Here is a 21,133-nt window from a genome sequence, read left to right as displayed (position 1 = left end):
ATTTGGCGTATCTTCTGCTCCTTCTCACATTTTTCTCTCTCCCCCACCCCACCTCAAATTGCCAACTGTCCCAACTGACACTTTGTAGGAAAAAACATCTGTCTCACAGCCCCTTCCTGGAGGACTTCTTTTAGCAGCAATGCATGACATGCCTGGGTTAGCCAGGCCACTGGGCTAATCGAAATTGGCAAATGCTCTGTGTCAGCAGGCACCAGGGTGCTCCTGCCCCAGGCCAGCTGGCTAGAAGGTAAGTGGGCAAGTGCCTAGCTTCTTCCCTATGTTTTTAGAATAGTCCCAGTAATCACTAGCCTGTGGGATGAGAGGCTATTTTGGGCCTTCCTTTGTCCAATGGAAAGTTGGGGGTGGTGTCACCTGAAACTGCCAGGGAGCATCTGGTTTCACCCTTATCCAGGATATGTCCCCAGAGGAAGTGGAATCAATGTCGAGCAGACAAAAACGCGGGTGTCAGAACTTCCCTTTGTTTTTATTTCTGTGTCATTTCTTTTAATCTGTCCCTTCCATTTTCAGCTCACCTCTCCACTGTTCTAGTTCAGGTCTTGCTTAGATCTGGCCTGCACTCCCAGAGCAGGCTTCTGGAGGGCTCTCTACCTCCAACCTGTTACCTCTGTCCCAGACTATCCTCCCACGGCAGCAGAATGATCTCCCTGAAGGTTCAGTGAAAATAATGAATGTAAAAATGCTTCATAAAACATTACACAAATAGTAATAACCACAAACACACAAATTTACTGACTTGGCAGGAGATGGGGATGCAGTTCTTACTCACAGGAGAGGACACAGCAATGAAGTCCAGTGCTTTTGCAAAAGGATGAAATAGACAGACTGAGAGGAATGTTTTAGAGTAACAAGGACATAAAGCAGTGCACACAGTATTGGAACCTTCAGACGAGTCCTGAAGAAAGCATTCAAGGTGGACTTGTCTGCTCAGCAATTGTATGTCATTGTAATAATCCTGCTAATGCCCATTTGTTACAACCCCCAGTTGTGACTCAGGGGGTAGAGGGAGGAATAATTTCCCAGCCTGGGGCAGAATACCTTTGAAACTGAGAGAGGTTAGGTGACTTGCTGACATCACTCAGTGAGGGCGTAGCACAACCCAGCCTATAGATTCACGTGCTTTCCAAGGTATGTTGATATGGCTACACTGATGTAGATGATAGATAGAGGGAGAGATAGAGCATATGATTTCCCTCCCTTTAACTTGTTGACTGGCTCACCACTGATCAAGGACCATAAATCAGACTGGCATTCATGGCCTTCTAGTATGTTGTTTTAGAATATTTTCCTACTTTATTCACCAGACAATTCCTGACACTCCCTGCATTGAACTGCCATCCTACACCTTTCACTCCCCCTCCCTTGTACCTTTGTTCATTTCCTGTTTTCCTGCTTGATTGTAAAAACACCACCAAACTATAAACCACAGTAAGATTGTCAGATAAAATACAGAATGTACTGTTAAATTTGAATTTCAGATAAGCAATAATAATTGTTTAATAAGTATGTCCAAATACTGCATGGGGTATACTTAAAAATTATTTATGCTTACTTAAATTCAAATTTAAGTCAGTGTCTTGTAATTTTATTTAATAGATCTAGAAACCCTACCTGTAAGATGTTGCCCCATGTGCATCCTCTGGTTTTACTCTGTCCATTGCAAAGTGGGATTCCGCACTTCTTTGTATTTTCCAGATGGAAGTCAGTCTTACTGAATCAATATGTATTTCACTGAAGGTTTCTTAGTAAATATGGAAGATGAGGTTGAAATCCCCTAATCCCTTTTTGTCCAAAAAATTATTCTTAAAAATGGCCTTAAGTTCCTCTGTTCTTAGTCACAAAATCACCAAGTGTTCTTTTGACCTCTTCTCTACAGAGCATGAAGCCCTGCTCCCCTGCTCCCACTCTCTGCAATGCAGAGAAGCTTCCATCTTCCAAACCCAGGCACTAGCCTGAGGCTCTTTTGCATACAGTGAGGGACTTAACAGAGCACATTTTCAATTAAGTAAGCCTTTCCATGCAAAGGAATCATCCACTAAGAAGATTGAAAATGTTCCCACATATTACAGAACCAACAAGGTTCAATTCCATGAGGCCTTAAGGATTTTCCCAGTTGAAAGAAATTTTGCACCCTTCTCAGGTGGTAGTTATTTGCTTAGGTGACTGAGCCCCTTGTTTTGCTCTACACTCTTCTAAGGCAGTGGACATTTCCATTCACCTATGCACCCACCACAGTCCCTCCAGCCATTTGCCGGAAAGCTCTCAACAAGTGTCTATTAAATTGAATGACACAGTGTAACACCACATTTTAAGTGTATTTACCCCTAAAGCGCCACCAAAAATGTTAGCACAAGGAACGGATCCTAGCAGTCAGGGAAAGCTACCGGATAGTCCAATTAAGTGATTCTCTGTCCTTTTTGCACATTAGACATCTGGGGAGTTGTAACTCAGAGGGTAGAGGGAGGAATGCTTTCCCAGCCTGGGGTAGAATACCTTTGAAACCGAAATCAAAGGGAGAAATAAAGTGGGAGAAACCATTTATTGCTTACAAACGGTCGTCCACTTCTGCTTGCCCATGTCTCTCACAACCAGGCTGCAAAAAGGGACACCACCCCACCTCTCCAGTCCAGATTTGCCCTCGCTCCCCCTTGTAATTACCTACTGATACAGAGATTGACTACCTCTCTCCACCCCTTGGAAACACTTATTGATATGGAGATGCACTAAGGCCTGGCGAAGGATTTTGGAAATGTTGCAATTTTACCCACAGGAATGTTTACAAAAATCGTGATGTCTAGACACCATCTCAGATCAAGTGAATCAGAATCTTTGGGGGTGGAGCTTAGGTATCAGTGTTGTTTTCAAAGCTCCCAGGTGTTTTACTGGGCAGGGAAGGTTGAAAACTGGATGGTTGCTAGAGATTTGGACCTGCACTCTTCTCTGGGTCTAATTCCTGCCAGAGGAGAGAGAGGGAGTGTTATGAATGTCTTTTTGTTTTTTCCTTCTGTATGTGTTTCATGGTTCACAGTGCTTGCACATACGCATGGACACATGCATGTGCTGCACCGATAACACAGTCCAGCCATCAGCCCCTCACCATGTGCTCACTCTGAGTGTGACGAACAAGGTGGCTACAGAAGTGCTCTGCAAATGTCTGCTCTTCGTTTTGGCTGAGCCACATGTTACTTCACCAGATCCCAACTCCACCTTCACTCTTTCAGTTTCTGGTTTCACCAAGACGCCAATAACTATAATACATTTTGGTAGAAAAGGATGGAAAACTTGCTAAAGCAGAATTAGCCAGCTTTCCAAACCTCCACCCCCCACACACACCAACCTGATCTGACCATCCAGAGGAAAACCAAGGTAATGGCTTCCTCATTTGGACGCATTCCACTTGAAGCTCTTCCAGGCATTGTGAAGCAGAATTCCTTTCAGTGTGTGTGACTGTAAAGAAATGGATTCTTGAAATGGAGACTTTGAAAAATAAGGATGAGCATACAGAGAGAAAATGTGGGCCTGAGAGTCAGCAGATTGGAATCCCTGACCTTGCTCTGCCTCTCTCCAGCTATGTTATCTGGACAGGTCCCCTTGACTTTGTTCAGCCTTAGCCATCTCCTCTGCAAAAGAAGACACTGTATTCAACTGTCTTAATGTTCCCTTCAGCTCTAAATAACCCATGGATTTTAAGCCTTGAAACAGCCTATGAGAAGTCTTTTGAGACTCTGTGAACCACTTCTGAGAAACTACGTTCTTCCCTCAAGTCCTGTTTACACACATGCTTAGATGCACTGACATGAGCATTGGATGGGAGACAGACAACAAAGTGAGATCCCAGTTCCACCTTGAACTGGCTCCATGTTCTTGAGAAGGTCACTCTCTCTGGATCTGAGTCTTTTCAGCTGTAATCTGATAATAAACTACATCCTCTCTACTGTCCCTTTTAACTCTGCCATTCTAAGGATGTTGGGTGCTCTAGTGGCTGAGAGTGCATGTTACACTGAATGGGAAATTTGAACATTCAAAACATGAAGGAGAGATCAAAAGTAAAGATCAAGAAGACACCAGTTGTCCAAGAAAAGAAATGAACCAAGTTCAAATGCAAGTAGAAGGAAAGAGAGAAGGAGAGAGGCAAAGAATTCACAAATTAAATTCTAATTATATTTTATTGACTCAGGGAAAAATACCTACAATTGCATTTTTTTTTTGAGAGGGCATCTCTCATATTTATTGTTCATATGGTTGTTAACAACAGTAAAATTCTGTATAGGGGACTCAATGCACAATCATTAATCAACCCCATGCCTAATTCTCAACAGTCTCCAATGTTCTGAAGCATAATGAACAAGTTTTTACATGGTGAACAAGTTCTTACATAGTGAATAAGTTCTTACATGGTGAACAGTACAAGGGCAGTCATCACAGAAACTTTCGGTTTTGATCACGCATCATGAACTATAAACAATCAGGTCAATTATGATTGTTTGTTTGATTTTTATACTTGATTTATATGTGAATCCCACATTTCTCCCTTATTATTATGATTTTTATTTTTAATAAAATGCTGAAGTGGTAGGTAGATGCAAGATAAAGGTAGAAAACATAGTTTAGTGCTGTAAGAGGGCAAATGTAGATGATCAGGTGTGTGCCTATAGACTAAGTATTAATCCAAGCTAGACAAGGGCAACAAAACATCCACGGATGCAGAAGATTTCTCTCAAAACAGAGGGGGTGAGGTTCTAAGCCTCACCTCTGTTGATCCCCAATTTCTCACCTGATGGCCCCCCTGCGACTGTGCCTGTCTTAGGTTGTTCCTCCCTTGAGGAATCTTACCCGTCTCTGGCTAACCAGTCATCTTCCGGAGCCATACAGGGAAATGTGTAGTTGGTAAGTGAGAGAGAAGCAATATTGTTTGAAAAGGTTAGCTTTTTACTTCTTTGAAGATTTATGCCCTGTGGCTTCTATGCCCAGCATTTGTCTTGAGGTATCTTTACCACTTGGAAGAATTATGATACTCGGTAATTTCGATATGAGACAAGAATTCTACTTAGGGGTTGTAATTGTGAAGGAAGAAGAGAAGCTATAGAAGTAGCAGATGGAAGAAAACTTGGGAAGATTGATTATTTCTTTGACATATCTTCTTGTAGTGTAACATAAGCGTGTATAGGTTTTAAATTACTAATTAAATTGCATGCACACATTAACATAATAGGAATACAGCTACATAACCAAAGCAGACCTACAATTACCAGCCATATCCGGTGAAACCAAGAAAACCAGTTAGGCCCCCTAGGCATTTGTGAAAACTTATCAATGATATGATGGATATTGTCTAACTGAATTTGAATAGTTTGAGAAAAATCAGACAAATTAAAACAACACATTCCTGGGAACTGTTCACATCCCATATGTTCTTTTAACAGTAGATAGTCTGTAGTCGCAAGATTTTGGAGTGCTGCAACTTGCACTTCTCCTAATTCATGGTTGAGTTCCGACAGTATAGATCCATGTTTTACTGTATGTACAGGCCAGCTTAGATATCTCCTTCATTCCAATGGCAAGTCCAGGAACCGGTGGGACGAATGCAGCTACAACTGCAACAGCACCCGGATCTTTGTTGAAGTTTTTTGATGATCATCTTCTGGAATGACTCTTCCAGAGAACATTGATGTTGGAAGTTCTTCTTCATATCGTATCTTAATTCGTTTTCTGGGTAGCCAAATTAGGCTTTGATCCTCTGTATAAACACAAACAAACCCTTTGCCCACACTTTGATATGCCCTTTATACCATTGTGAAGAACTTATTGGAGATCACCACAGAGGAACTGCTTTTTTTTTAAGAGAAAGGAATATTATCAGAAAAATGTACTTCCATAGCTGATCATCTGACACCCTTTAAATGATCAAAATTAAGGATATTTAAAGCATGCATTAATCAGTGATTTGCAGTTAGTTTTATCCTATCAGGGAGTAATCCCTCCCTTTTTTTTTCTTTTGTTATCATTAATCTACAATCACATGAAGAACATTATGTTTACTAGTCTCTCCCCTATACCAGGTCCCCCCCACAAACCCCCTTATAGTCACTGTCCATCAGCATAACAAAATGTTCTATAATCACTACTTGTCTTCTCTGTGTTGTACAGCCCTCCCCTTTCTCCCACCCAACACATTATGTATGCTAATCATAATACCCCCTTTCCTTTCTTCTTTCCCCCCCTTATCCCTCCCTACCCACCCATCCTCCCCAGTCCCTTTCCCTTTGGTACCTGTTAGTCCATTCTTGGGTTCTGTGATTCTGCTGCTATTTTGTTCCTTCAGTTTTTCCTTTGTTCTTATACTCCACAGATGAGTGAAATCATTTGGTATTTCTCTTTCTCTGCTTGGTTTATTTCACTGAGCATAATACCCTCTAGCTCCATCCATGTTGTTGCAAATGGTAAGATTTGTTTTCTTCTTATGGCTGAATAATATTCCACTACAATTGCATTTTAATTTAGATATGTGTTAGGCAGAAAGACGGACGTGAGCAGGGTGGAGAGACAATAAAGTCTAAAGCCCACTAAAAGGGACTCAAAGAGTTAACCAGATAAAATCAGAGAGCCAGAAAGGACTCACACAGTTAATTAATTAGTCAAAGTTTCAAAGGCCAGGAGTGACTTAGAATGTCTGGGTATTCCCCAGAATGAAAACAATTCCCCAGATAAAGAAAAACATCAGAGTGCAGCCCATGTCTTCATTGTACCAATTAGATCAGGCCCCCAAGGCCAAAGATTGTCAGTCAAGGATGTCTCTGCCTTACCCCATGAAGCATAGCAGGGAAATGGGACAAGGGTCATGCCATTGTAAAGTCTACTTAGCCTGAAAAAAGGCCCAGCTTACTATTTAATTTAATCAATATGCTGTTCTTCCTCTTCTTCCAGCCCCTTAATCAATAAAGTAACTTTGTAACCAGGACAGGAGATAGACCTCCAAAGCGTAAATGAAACTATGTGGATAAAGAATGCCCAGATCCAGACCAACACAGTCATCTAAATAACCCTATTCTTAAAACAAGACTTCAAAGGAATTATGAATTACCTGTATACATATTACCTTATGCTGACCCCTTCCAAAAAGCCCTATAAAACCCCAAACCCTAAACCCTTAAGTGTGCCTCCTTTCTGAGGTTTCCCACACTCCCCTTTCTTCGAGGGTGTACTTTTTTGCCTTAAAAAAAGACTTCTTATTGCTCAACTTACTACATTTTGTCTCTGTGCTCTTCCCAGTGGTAAGCATCTTTGTTACTTTGCTATTTCATTCTATTTTTTAGACTTAAGCACAAGCCTTCACTCTGTCTCTGCTCTACTTCAGATAAGTAGGGAGGGGCTACTGAGAGCTCTGATTTGGGCTTACAAGTTTCCCTTGCTTGGTGACCCAGACAGGGCTGCAGCTGTACAATCATGCTCTTTAGTAGCCTGTCTGAAAATCTCCTTTCTTTTCCTCTTGGAAGTTCTCAGAACATAATCTCACTCCCTCCACTGCTCTGTGACTCCCCCAAAGCCTGGGGTGATAGGTACTTAATTCCCATGCCATGCAGATTCAAGTAGACTTTGAGTGCCAAGTGACCCTGGCTTTCAGGAGTTGGCAAGGGATCTGCCCCATGCTGAGCAGGAGTTCAATGAGCTTCCCTTTCCTCCTTCTGTTCTTTCTTGCTCTCTGCTGCTTGCAAGGCAGCTGCCATTTCCTGCTATTCTTGCTTTAATGAATTCCTTCCTTACCTTTCACTCTGACTTCCCTGCATCTCCAAACTGAATTCCTTCCCAACATATGGAGATTATATCACATTTCAGAAAGACAGCTCCTCAAATGAACAACTATGTTGTTTGCAAAATCAGCTCTCTTAGTGGCTAAAAGAAAAATTCTTTTTTTTTCCTGTAAACTGATGTGACTTTTTCAGAAGAGAGCTAACTAGATAAATAAGCCCATATTTTGTCAGTTCTTCCTGATAATCACCGTGTCTCAAAGTCTTAGGTCTTATTTTTTCATTTTGGTTCTTTTGCCATTGAGGTTTCACCTGAGTTCTCAGGACTCAACCCTCCCTGCCTTCCTGAACATACCCCAGGATACACTTTTATTGAAACATCCACTTGCCAATTCTCCATCTATGCTTTGCCATTCCCACCCCTGGCCCTTTGCTAGTCCTTGCTCAGTCCTGCTTCTGCATATGTGAGTCCTTCAAGACCTATTTCAAATGCCACTTCCTCCTGGAAGCTTCTCCTTATTTCCCAAGCTAGAAACCATCTGCCCCAGGCCGTATCCCGAAACCTCCACCTCACTTTACTCCTATCTCTGGTGGCACTTAGTGTTTTCAGCACTGTAAAAATGCTTCTAGAATACAACTTCCCTGAGAGCAGGATTTGTTTCTGAGGGTAACACAGAGGGTATGAGGCTGGACCTGCCTGTTAGAAAGACCTGGGTTTGAAACCAGGCTCTGACACTGGTTTCTGGGTGATCTGGAAGGGGTTAACTGACCTCTCAGCTTCAGTTTACTCCTCTAAGAAAGGTAAGCAGCACCTACTTCATAAGTTGCCAGGAGACTCAATGAGATAATATATGAAAGAACACTTAATTTAACACCTACCTCAAGTCAGACACTGTAAGGACCTGACATGTACTACACTCGGGAACCTCCCAGCAACTGTTATTAAGCCCCACTTTACAGATGAGGAATCTGAGGCACAAACTGTTTAAGGATCTTGCTCAAAGTCACATAGCTAGTAAATAGCTAGGCTGGCTCCATGGTCCATGCTCTTGGCCACTGTGCTATATTGCCTCTGTTCTGTATGTGTTATCTTTTTTTGTCTGTGACTAAAATTGATTTCTTTATAGAATTTAGCACACTGTTGGACTAAGGTAGATGCTCAAGAAATAATTATTTGAAGGGGGTAACTGGATATTTAATTTGAAGAAATTAGCTACTTGAATGGTGAGTTTGTAGTGAACCAACAAGCAAGTGGTGTGCCCACAGGCCTTTTCTGGTTTCCATCCACTGCCCCATTTCTACCATCTCCATCAGTTAGCTTACAATGCATGGCATTGGCCCTTGGCAGAAAAGATTTCATTTTAACAATTGTTCTTTTTCCAAGTAAATATCAACAATACTGAAGACATCAAAATATTTCTGAGGAAGAGTAATGACATAAAAAGATTACTATCGTGCTGTGTGACCTTAGGCAAATCACGTCATGTCTCTTAGACTTAGTCTTCTCATTTGTAAAGCAATGGGCTGAACAAAAGGATCTTCAAGATCTAGCATTTCGTGATTCCATGTTGTTATATGTTGCTTTCTTTTGATAGCTCAGTATAAGCCTTAAGGCACACAGGAAATAGAAATGTAGGATGTATTTGCCAAAACAAAGCAGAAAATAGGAAGAAAAGCATTTTTTCTTATAGAGTTATTATTTCCATCACTAACTATAAATTTGCGTGGTGTTAGTAGTAATAGTGCCTCCTGTAAATTTAATAATACCTTTGCATTTATACAAGGCTATTTGAGATTTTCAAATGCTTTCACCCTTATCATTAAAAGGTCCCCAGATGATTGAAAAACACTACAACAAAAACATGAAAGACAGAAGCATAGAAAGTCTGAATTCCATCTGTATATCTAGCATTTCTTAGGTATCTATCATTTCTAAGCCCTGTAAAGAAACTTGAAAGACACACCCTAAACTCAAGACTCATGCCACCTAAAAGTAAGACATGCAAACATATGCAGCTACAAATTAAAAGTATGAAAGTACTGTGCAAACAAGGGCCTGCCTAAACAGCCTGGAAACCAGGCAATAGGCCAAAAGTTCATTCTAGGATTTTTCTGCCTTAATAATAATAATCCCTTCCAAGTGTGTGCTGCCTTAAGAGTTTCTAGAACATTTCACATGCATTTCTTCATTTAACCTTTAGAACACATGCCACCACCACCCACACCTCCACATCTTTGCAGTACTCTACTATCCTTTATGTACAGATGGGGCAACTATGAAAAGAAGTACCGTAGGTCAAGAAATTAGTGTACTGCTGACACAAGATTAAACTCTAGATCTTCTGCCTCCAAGTCCTGCTCTTTTGTCACTTTTTAAACTATTCACCTGAGGTTTCCTGGTGATCAGGCAGTGGCTGGAGAGCTCTGGAGGTTTTGGTTTGTTAGAAAGAGTAAGAACAGGTGTGTGTGGGTAAGGCAGAAAAGCCCAGATACATGTTGGAAAAGAATGATGGTCTTTAGTTGCCTAGATCAAACATTCTGAATTGAAAAGATATTTTTATCTCCATTTACAGATGAGGAAACCAGGATTCAGAGCAATTAGCCCTGAATCACATAGCTAGTAGCAACCTCAAGATTTGAAACCAGGCATGCCTTACTCTAAATAAAGTGATCAGAAAATGAGTTTTGGTTTGAGCTCTGCTTTCCCTGGGGATCTTAGGCCAGTCAGCTCCCTAAGCCTGGCATCCTTAGTGTGAAATGAAGCTAATAATAACCACTGATAAGATCTTATTGTATATATTAGGTGAGATGATTTCTGTGACACACTCAGTACAACATCTGGCACATAGAAAATGTTTGGTAACTATTAGTTACCAAGATTGTTTGCTAGACCTCACTGCATCTCTTGAGTACCATGCTTCACCTCATCAACACCTTCCCAGAAAGGTACAAGCAAATGTAATGAACATGTTTGAAGCTGTCCAGCTCATGTTGACCTTCTCTGTGGACTGTGTTTGCCCCATAGAGGCAGACATAATGGACTGGGTGGAGCTGATTGGATCAGAGGTGAATGCTGATCTAAGTGGAAAAAATCCATTCTCCCCTCTGGGTACTTGAAATTGGAACTGGGAAAGACATGACAAGTTTTGCATATTTCTGGAACTATTATGTGTCAACCTGAGAATTATGGGATGGCCATATGCCATCCTGTGAACTGAGAAGGCAAAGATAGACAGTCTGAGAAAGGATGAAACCAGACTACAGAGGAAGGCAGTAGAAAGAGTTTACTGCTACAGTCCTTTCCGAGGAACCAGCTATCACCCTGTCCTTGGGTTCTACTTCCATGTTGTCACTTAAGTTGGCTTAGGGACCCCTACCCATTGCTGCAGTGACTGTAGCCCTGTTACTCAGCCCATACCATGCAGAAGTCCAAACCCCAAATCTCCTTTGAGTCATGAGGCTTGCTTCTTTAGGAAAGAGGACACTGACGCTGCATACCCAAGCACCCAGAGGAACACTTAAGCCAACCTGTGTCCTGATTGTAGCTGTGTAATAAGCCTATTTCAGATGATTGGGGCTTTAAAGACACAAGATAAAAAATATTTCCACCTAAGATTTCAGGGGTCCCAACTGGACCCTGAGTGACATCCATCACTGAGATCTAGTATGGCTCACGTAAGCAAGATAGTAAGGGTTTGCACAGAAAACTCAGTCTAAGGGAAGAAGGCATTAGAAAGACAGTAGAGGTGCAGTAACGAAGTCTCAGTCACCAAAGGAGAGGGACAAACCAACCCTAGCTGCGGATCATACCTCCTGATCCCGTTTGCCATGATATCTCTTGCATCAGCAAAGTAAGCGTCCTGTGGAGGCAGGGGTGCTGCGATAAAACCCAGCCAAGCTAAGGCTCTAAAAAACATGGAGGCTACCAGCAGTTTGGTAGCCACACCAAACACAACACACGGGAGAGAAGCATTTGTTCTACAAACGACTGCATGGAAGCCTGTATGGCCGTGACACCTCCTGGCAGTGGCACCCAGCAAAAGTGGCTCACCATGGGCTTTGCCAGAACAAGGCAGTTGCCATGTTGAAAGCCACAGGACAAATGTTGGAGACACACACAGCTCCTGCGGGCTCTTGGAAGTACTTGAAAGAGGGAAGATTTTAAAAATAATACTGAAAGTGCTGGTAGCAGCAACTGAGGGTGGTGGGGAGGTGGGAGCAGTGAAGCACAGGTTGGAAATGGCAATAACTCCTGGGACATAAATCTGCACTCCAGTGACCACAAAGATTGGGAACAGATGACCTGAAAAAAATTTAATGAGGCGGAAAATTCAGGTCAGTGATGTAAAGTGCAGATGGCTGCTGAGTTGTGGGACTGAAAATCGTCCAACCTCTTAACCTGAACCTCTCAACCTTAACGTAAATGGTTAGGTCAGTGATACACAAAGCAGTTTCTCTTCTACTTGGAATGCACTTCCTGCATTCTCATTAGGGCTGCAGAGAGAATGCCTGCTTGGGGAGGAGAAAAGCAAGACTCCACTTGGATTTTCTTGGTATCAAGTATGGTGACTGGTATAATATTAACTCTGAAGGTCTAACAGGGCCTCAGGTGCCCTGGGGATTCAGGAATGTGGGGTATCCTATTCACAAGGAGGAAGAGGACTCCAGGTGAGGCTATTGTGATGGAAAGATGGGGGGATTTTGTGGTTGCACACTGGGAACCTGGAGCCCCAACTTCAAATTGTGGTTCTACCACTTACCAAATGTGTGATGTTGAGCATGTTAATAAACCTCTCCAGACTCCAGTTTCTCTTTCTGTCAAACTGGGATAACAACGTTTAAAGACCATGGTTATAAAGTATCTTTTACTTTTTCTGTTAAGAACTAGGACTCTCTTTCAATGCCATTTTATTGTCCTTCCTATTCCCTCTTTCAAAACTCAAATGCCCAGAGGACCAGACAGAGAGCCTAAGGGAGTGGGGGAGGACCCAGTAACATCTTACATGGTTTGAACTGGTTTCGGAGGCAAGATTTAGGCTAGGATCCCATGGTTACCTCTTCTCTCAAAGCAAGCCAGCAGCCATGGACTGGGTGCAACCTGCTGTGGATTTGCTTTATAATGTGTTTATTAAAAAACTGAATTGGTTGTGACTGAGGGAGAAGGGAAGGTAGTGCCTGAGGCTCTGTAAAGGGGCTCTGGGTTACCCACGTTGAACCAAGGGTTCCCATGTCCCACCTGCAGCTCCCGGAGGTCCCAGGGAATGACACCTCCATGACTCCCATGTTCCTACACCGGGACTCAGGTGCTGTGAGGCTGAAACCCACCATGCAAGAGATTTCACAGTCTAGGAAGTGTTCTAATACCCTGGTTCTCTTCTGAGTAGCTCCACCTCTCCTGGGAGAATGCAGCAGTAGAGATTATCCTTTATGCAAAGCTGAGGGATTGTTTTTACAAAGCCTGACAGGGGATCAATTGATTTTGACATTATCTCTCAGGCTGCTGAAGCTCAAATGGGAAACACATCATCTTGGGAAACACATCATCTCGGGAATCAGGTAGAGGAGGCACTGTCACTGAAATAGACAGCTACCAACAAATGCAGAGGGAGGCCCCCTGAGACACACGGGCAGCAGAGGTCATCACGTTTCAATAACGCCGTGTCCTCGGTAGATTGAGAAGAGACAAATTCACAAAGAACATGACAATAGTTAGATCCTAGCCCAACAGAGAGGGAACACGCTTCCAAGGGCTTTATCTTCAATAATCAGACAATTTAAAAATCATCTATGGCTAGCATTGCAGGCAGAGTGAAAAGAGAATTCACATGCGTTAAATACATACTGTGTTCCATGCATGATGGATATATATATGCTCCAGCTACAGGACATGGTACAAGTTATTAAACCCATGTAGACTTAACTTGCATCTGTACAATAAGAATGATGGTGTACCTGTCTTGTAGGTTTATTACAAGAAACAACACAAAGTTCAAAAACCACGAAAGTCCCTGGTACTGGGCCTGGTACATATTTCATATTCAACTGATCATCATTGTCATTATCTTCTTATTTCACTGATTCCTCACAACAGCCCAGGGCTATTGTCTGCATTTCATGATGAAAACTCAAGTACACAGAGGATGCTTGTCCAAACTGCTTGTCCTAAGTCTTCCAGGTATTAAGTCAAGGAACTAGGACTCCAATTCATGTTTGCTTTGATTTTTTTCCCCACAAAGTTCTTTTTCTGGTTAGTGACATTAGCAAGCCAATTTTCTAAGTTTTTCTAACCAGGGTTATTTTTCTCTTCCACCAAAATTGAATCAGGCAATGTTTAATACCTGACTAACCCCTCCCAAGGCCCTCAATTCACTCTTGATGCCTTTTCCTCGCCCAGCCCAGTTTCACAATCTGATGCCCAGGACCAGGGCCACTATGGTCAGTGCCCCTCTGACCAGGATCTTGGTTTGGGGGCTGCATCCATCCCAGGCCACATAACTCACACACTGTGCAGCTGCCATCAGACGCAGACGACTACCTGGCTGGTCTGCACCTCCACACTGGGCTCTGAACCTCCCACTTTCTTGCTGCTCTTACCCCTTTCCTGAACTTTTCCCCCGTTCTCCATTTTGTTTTCTCCTTGATCCTGGCATCTGATTGGGCTTCTCCATCCTGACCCTCAGACCTTTGTTCTGCATAACTTCAACATAGCACTTCTGTCCCTTTCCATTCTTAGGATCCCACCAATTTGAGACTGGTACTCGGCAAAACTTGGCAGAATTAGCTTCTGGAAAAATATCAGGGAAATGAGATCCACAGCACGGTGAGACACTCCAGAGAACTGCTTTCTTCTCCAAGAAAAACTGAGAACTGCTTTCAAGTCATCTTTCACTTTAGGATCGAAAGCATATATTGTCAATTTTAATAGCAGAGCCCACCATTTATTTAATATTTGCTTACTTTGTGAAGAAAAAAAAAGAAAAAGCGGATAGAGGTTATAAAATATTTCAATGTTAAGAGGAACTGAATCTGATTTCAGGACCATTAAAAAGCTTGTTGCATGTGTTTGTGTGTGCATGTGTATGTGTGTATATTTCAAGGGGTAGTCGTGGGAGTGTGTGTGTTAGAATAAAGGAAGCATATTACTACAGTTTGATGAAATTTACATCTTACTCAGACTGAGTTTCAAAGCAAAAGGGTTTATCTGTGAATCAGTAAAATCAGAGACTCTGTTTGCTACCTGTTTACCAAAAGGCAGGCTAAGTAATCCAATGCACTAGTTGTAGGGGATGCGGACCTAAGAAAGCTAGAGTGGTGACTGCCTGGAACTTACTGTACGTAGGAAAAGACAAACTTGTATGTTGCTGTAATGCATGAAGATGGGGTCTGAGTCCTTAACCCTGCCAGAGGTCTCTGGGCTGGTTTCTTTTAAGGACCTCTCACATGAAGTAGAGATTTAAGGATAATAAAAATAATAGCTGATATTTATTGCAGAAGTATTATGTGGTAGGTAATGCTCTAAGTGTTTTCCATCTATTAGTATTTAATCTGATCAACTGTTTAATGAGATAAGGATTATCATGATGCTATTGTAAAAAAAACTAAGACACTAAAACACAGAAAGCTAAAGAAACTTGCCCAAAGTCACACAGGTGTCAGGAAGCTGAGGATTACAAGTTCATCAGAAAGAGAAAGGTGGAAGGACTCTGTAAAGGTACAGGCAAATTAAACAGTATGGGATGTAAAGGGGAACTGTGGGAGTTGTTTGATGCTATGCCCACATCCTGCAGGTGCAGTCCAGAGAACTCTTCTTGCAGGGCAGGCTGGGTGTGCTGGTAATTAGCACGCTAAGGTGTGCTGATGGGAGTTGGTGTATGAACAGCCCTGCGCCCTTGCTCTACAACAGGTAAGATATCTCTGGGGTATATGTTTTATGGTTTCTCAGCATTTCCTTTCAGAATTAATCTCCAGACATCCATGGTGACAGTTTGATAACACACCCCATATCCACATATCAGCCACTGCATCACTGCATTACTTCCCTACACCCTTCTTCGGTATATGCCTTATGTACCTTCCCTATACCCTGTACCTCCCCAATATAAGCTCCTTAACCTTGAATTCTTTCCTTCTTGGGAAAGATAAGCAAATACAAATTTAACATTGCTAAAATATAAAGTAGGAGCCTGAAGAGGCATAGCAGAGTCAATACAACCAAAATTCTGCCTTATCTCCATACATGGCTGCTGGTTACTACCCTAGGACAGTGTGTGCTCATGAACTCAGAGAACATATGATGTGTGTGCTATCATTGCAGAAAGTCCCTGGGAGAGCATCTGTTTGTCCCATCTGCATTTTGCACCTGAGACCCAGAGTGAGAAGTGACCTGCTGATGCACTTAGCAGGTCAGTTGCAAAGTTCAGGTTCTTGTTGCTGGAACACTAACAGTTACAGTCCTATTCACTGAGGCAAACTAAAGAGCTGTTTGGAATCCTTTTTGTAGCAACTGCACTACCTTTATGAAACATAAATATTAGGGTCTTGAGAAATTCATTTGGGGGCTCTTTCTCAAAAACCAGATTGTGGTAACCAACTCACCAGGGCTAGCCAGAGCACATAGTGCAGGAAGCAGCAAATTATGCTGCTGTTTGCAAATAAACTTGCGTGTTTAAGATTCATGAACCACCAGTTCACATCTAGGAAACAATGATAGAAAAATAAGAACACAAAGACATGTATATATGTACACAATATACCATTGTTTGTAAGAACGAAACAGTAGAAACAGCATGAGTATCCATCACTGGAGCAAAACCCAATGTCATTGAATAAAAGGTTAATCTAGAAAGATACCCATGCTATACAAAATGAAAAAAAAAAGTAAGTTGCAACCGCATATGTAAAGTCTGAGCCCCTATTTGTTTAAAAAAGAAAAGCTTGTGTATAAATACATATTTTGCTTTGTAAGCACAAGAACATTCTGGAAAGATACTCACCAAACTGTCGCCAGTATGTGGTGGTTTAATTTGGGGAATATTAACTTGCGTTTCTCCTCCCTGTGTTTCTTCCTTTCTTCCTCTAAACAGATGGTCAGGCCTTTCTGTGGCCTCTTGCCAAAAGGGAGTTTTTTGTCACAGGGCCAGAAGCCAAAGTTGTCTGCAAGACACTTCTGATCCTGGTCCCGAATTTTGTAAAACCAAACCCATTGATGAGATTAAACTTGGTACCCTGGAAGAGGAGGAAAGAAAAGGGAAGGCCTTTGAAATGGAAATGGAATAGAAATTGGTAAGTCCTGGAGCACTCCCAGGAGCAGGAACCTCAGATGGGCTTGCCTAGGGAAGCTGGGAATTCTAAGGCCTCACCAAAGATTGTTCCAGCTTTAAGAGAGGCAGCAGAGCAGGCAGGACTGGAAGAGATCATGCGGTCTAAGATCACAGACACCTCAACAGAAAAAATTATAGACTCAATTCAATGGCTGAAAAGACCTCCCTAGGACTTGGTGCTACATAAAACCTCAGGGCCCTTGCCCAACCCTGAGAGTGACAACAATGGCTGAGACTGAATTTCTAATAATCTGATAGGATGAAGTGAATGGTTGTAGGCTCAAAATTGTATTTAATTGATGTAAAATAAAGTGCTGTTTCTTGCACATCTGAGTTTGTAAAATAAGATTCACTTTCACTCCTGGTTAATAGAAAGAACTTCACTTTCTACATCATGTAATTTCCAAGCGGTAGGATTATGGTTAGTTTTGATTTTTCTTTTTTTTTGCCTCCCCACGCCCAAGTATTTTCCTGATAAACCTATTCTTAATGTTCTTTAATTTATCCCACCCTCTTATCTGGTGGTAACCTCTCTAAAAGGACAGTCAATTGCATAAGCCCCATTTCTGACCCTGAGACACAGGTCCTGGGTATTGGTCTAAACGTTACTTGGTAGATCCACTTGCGCAAATGGTCTGTGACACTTAAACCAATAGGAGTGTTCACTCCCCTGGGTCCTGAATTTCTGATTCTCCTGGACTCTGAATTTCACTACTGAAAGGAACCTTCACCCTACCACCTCTTCATTTATCTCCTGACTCAAGTACTCCCCTCGGTGTTTGTCCAGTTGTGAATTTACTTTCATGCTCATTTATTCTCCAGATTTTCTTGATGGGGTACTTTTAAAGTTTCTATGGAGGGTTTTCCTCTTAGGAAAACACCTCTCAGAGTGAGTAGGAAGGAGAGAGGATATGATGACTGTGAGAGCTGCAGGCAGTCTGCAGTGGACTCTGCGGGCAGAGTGCTACAGGAAACATGACTCCGTTTTGAAAAAGGTAGTAATTCCTTCTGAGCCCCCTACGTGGAAGAAAAGAGAAGCTCTTTTCTATGCTTAAGTCCTTGGATCCCACCAATCCATCCAGTTTAGAACTTACTGCTCTTCAACACACAACCTCCCAATGCTGCATTGATCCAATCTCCAGATCTTTGTGTAAGCTGGGGGCCCTTCTTGATGAGCCACCTCCTTTGCCCTTCGACTAATTTAATCCTATTTACCTCTCTGAAGCTTACTCTACCTCCTCCTGGCCACAGTCCCCTTCTCTGAATTCAGATATTACACATACATAGCTATGTTAGTGAGGGTTCTCCGGAGAAACAGAACTAATAAGAGGTGGTTATATCTGTATGTATACATATATATAATTATAAAGATAATTATAAAGATATATATATATAATTATAATTATAAAGACCAATATAGTTTAAGAAATTGGTCATGCAATTTTGGGGGCTAATAAATCGAAAATTTGTGGGACAAGCCTGCAGTTTGTAAATTCAGATAAGACTTGAAGTTGCAATCTTGAGTTTAATTCCACACCTAGAAATACTTTCACAGCAACACCTAGACTGACTGACATTTGGTCAAACCACTGGGCACCATAGCCTAGCCAAGTTGACACAAAAAGTTAACCATTATGTACTTTTATGATTCCATTATTTTCTCTGTTTGAATCATGTTTCCTCAGTAGGATTTTAAGCTATCTGTAGAACAAGGAACAGAATGACATCACAAGTTCAGGCAGAGATGTGTGCCCTCATATAGCAACCAAAGTCTCAAACACTAAATCTCAGAATCTCAATTCTGAATATCACAATCTCAAATAGATTTCCTGTGACTGTGAACTTAGCCATTCAGGGATAGATAACATGGGTTTCTTGTTCTTTCTGTTATAGCTTTCTAGATGCTTGCTGCAGAAATGGGGTTTCCACTGGAGTTTAGTTTGACAAGAGGAAAAGAAGCAACTCTGAGCTAAGCCTTGAGTTAGCGACTGTCAGAAAGGGTCAGTGGGGGTAGATTGTTGAAAGTTGTGATTGAAATGAAGTTCATTATTATCTTTGAATTTCTTTAGACCATGTTAGCCTTTACAGAACACACAAGGTTAGTTGTTGATGAACTGGTCAAGAGTAAGTCAAACATTACATGGGCTATCATCCTCCCCCTCCCAATACACACACATTGATCTGACTGGAATTTTAACTGAATTAATTGAAGATTGACCAATTAATTAGAAGTTAAGTCTGAGGTCTTAATCTTAGAATCAGTCTTCATGGAAGCTACTAGACATCTGAGTCAGAGAAAAGAAGGATACCAACAGGGAAAGCAGACAAACTTGTCAGCCTCACAGTTTTGCCCCTGCTAGCCTCCAGAATTAGCCACAATTAATAGCAGCACTTAAAAAAAGGGTCCCCACTCCAGTTGACAGTGACTGTAAGACATAGCCCCACTTACAGAATAGCTCCGGTGTGCTAGGGTTGAAATGTCTTCTGGCTGTTGTTCTTTCCCTGAAACCTGTCATCTCCCAGAGGGATGGCATGTATAATATAGTATTTTAGCATTTAATATAAAACACATACAAGTAATACTTCATTTGTCTGTATCGTATTCCTAGAAGTATATTTAGAATTTTGAGCTGTTCCAACTATCACACATTTTGCCAAATTTTAGTCATTGAGGGAGCTGTGTTTAAACATCTGTTGACTGCAGATGTTAAGCAGTGTGAAATACTTGTGGAGATGCCAGAATGCAATTAAAATCATAATATTTTTCTTAGTAACATATCATGCTACATCAATGGAAATTCAGAAAGATAAAACTCAATGAACAATGAGTGGTGATAATAATCTAAAATCAGCTGTGGCTTGCAGCAGCAAAGAATTTCTGGCTTCTGATTTATAAATTAACATAACAGTTATTTCCTAAAAATTAAATAAAATTAAATACATTTTAAATTATTATAAATTTCTTAAATGTATAAATTAAATTACCAGTGCCAATTTGCCCAGCTCTTGAAGAGAGTTTTTATTTTTTCACACCAGGCAATGGTCAGGGGGAGTAAAACATATGGAAAGACATCTTTTGGCTCAAAGGTAAAGGTAATTGAATAGCACTTTTCCCTTTATTTTTGGCTGGGCTACCGAATCAGAAGATGTAAGTGTTTAGAACACTGAAATGCCAACTCTTCTCCTGAATGCCAACATGGGAGTGTCTGATTTATACCCGGCTCAGGATTCAGGGGAAGATATTTGGAACACAGCCTAGACATGTGGCAACCTGGTCAGTGAGCTCCACTCTGAATAGTGGAAGAAATACATCTACAACATGAGCAGAGGATTCTTTTTCCATTCTTCCTAGGCACTGAATCTGCCTTGTTTGGTTGCTGGGTGAGAAAGTAGGAGCAATACTGGAACTTCCAGAAGGGAGGAGGAGCTCTCTCTTTAGTATGAATTAAGTAGTATCCGAGACCTCATGGTTCCAAATAGCTCTCTCTCTCCTGTCTGAAATTCTACTGCTAGAATTTTTCTTCAGGTATAAAAGCTTGAAAGCTTCATAATGTCCCTGAGTAGAACAATAAAGCCATTAGTAGTCAATGTCTCTAATTTTTTTTTCCATTTCAATTTTAGGTCTAATTTTATCTACTTCCTAAAAATGTGCTTCATATTTTCATGAGGACTGGGCCTACATACATAATTGGTTCAGACATCCTAATTTGTTGACTAAGTCAGGTCTTAAAATCATTCAAAATCTTTTTTTTTTGGACAAAAGTGAATTCATCAAATTAGGTAACACACTATTTCTTAAACCTATCATCAGTTGATTAAGCATCCGTTATTTGCCAACCCCTACACGACTTCCCAGAACAACAGAGGTGAAGATACATAATCTCTTCTTCTGGCACCTTATCAGTCCGATGGGAGCACAGCCACATATCCAGACCATTATTAGGCAGTGTGGGAAGTGGTTCGGGAGATAGGCATAGGATGTTCAAGCACAGAGCCACAGCCAGCCTCATACAGAGATTATATATTTTCACCTCTGTTGTTCCGGGAAGT

General features: G+C 41.5%; 1 long non-coding RNA gene across 1 annotated transcript in view; it reads right to left on the bottom strand.

The window, feature by feature from the left end:
- The window catches only part of LOC118909010 (uncharacterized), a 57,068-nt gene that overhangs the window by 20,379 nt on the left and 15,556 nt on the right, over nucleotides 1-21,133 (bottom strand). The window contains exon 2 of the long non-coding RNA XR_005023459.2: nucleotides 16,757-16,988. This is a non-coding gene — a long non-coding RNA (uncharacterized LOC118909010). The remainder of the gene's footprint in view (nucleotides 1-16,756; nucleotides 16,989-21,133) is intronic.

This window comes from Manis pentadactyla, chromosome 9 (genome assembly GCF_030020395.1).
Source record: "Manis pentadactyla isolate mManPen7 chromosome 9, mManPen7.hap1, whole genome shotgun sequence".
Lineage (NCBI taxonomy): Eukaryota > Metazoa > Chordata > Mammalia > Pholidota > Manidae > Manis > Manis pentadactyla.
The sequence above is the reverse complement of the archived record's forward strand: the minus strand, read 5'-3'. Positions and strand labels throughout refer to the sequence as shown.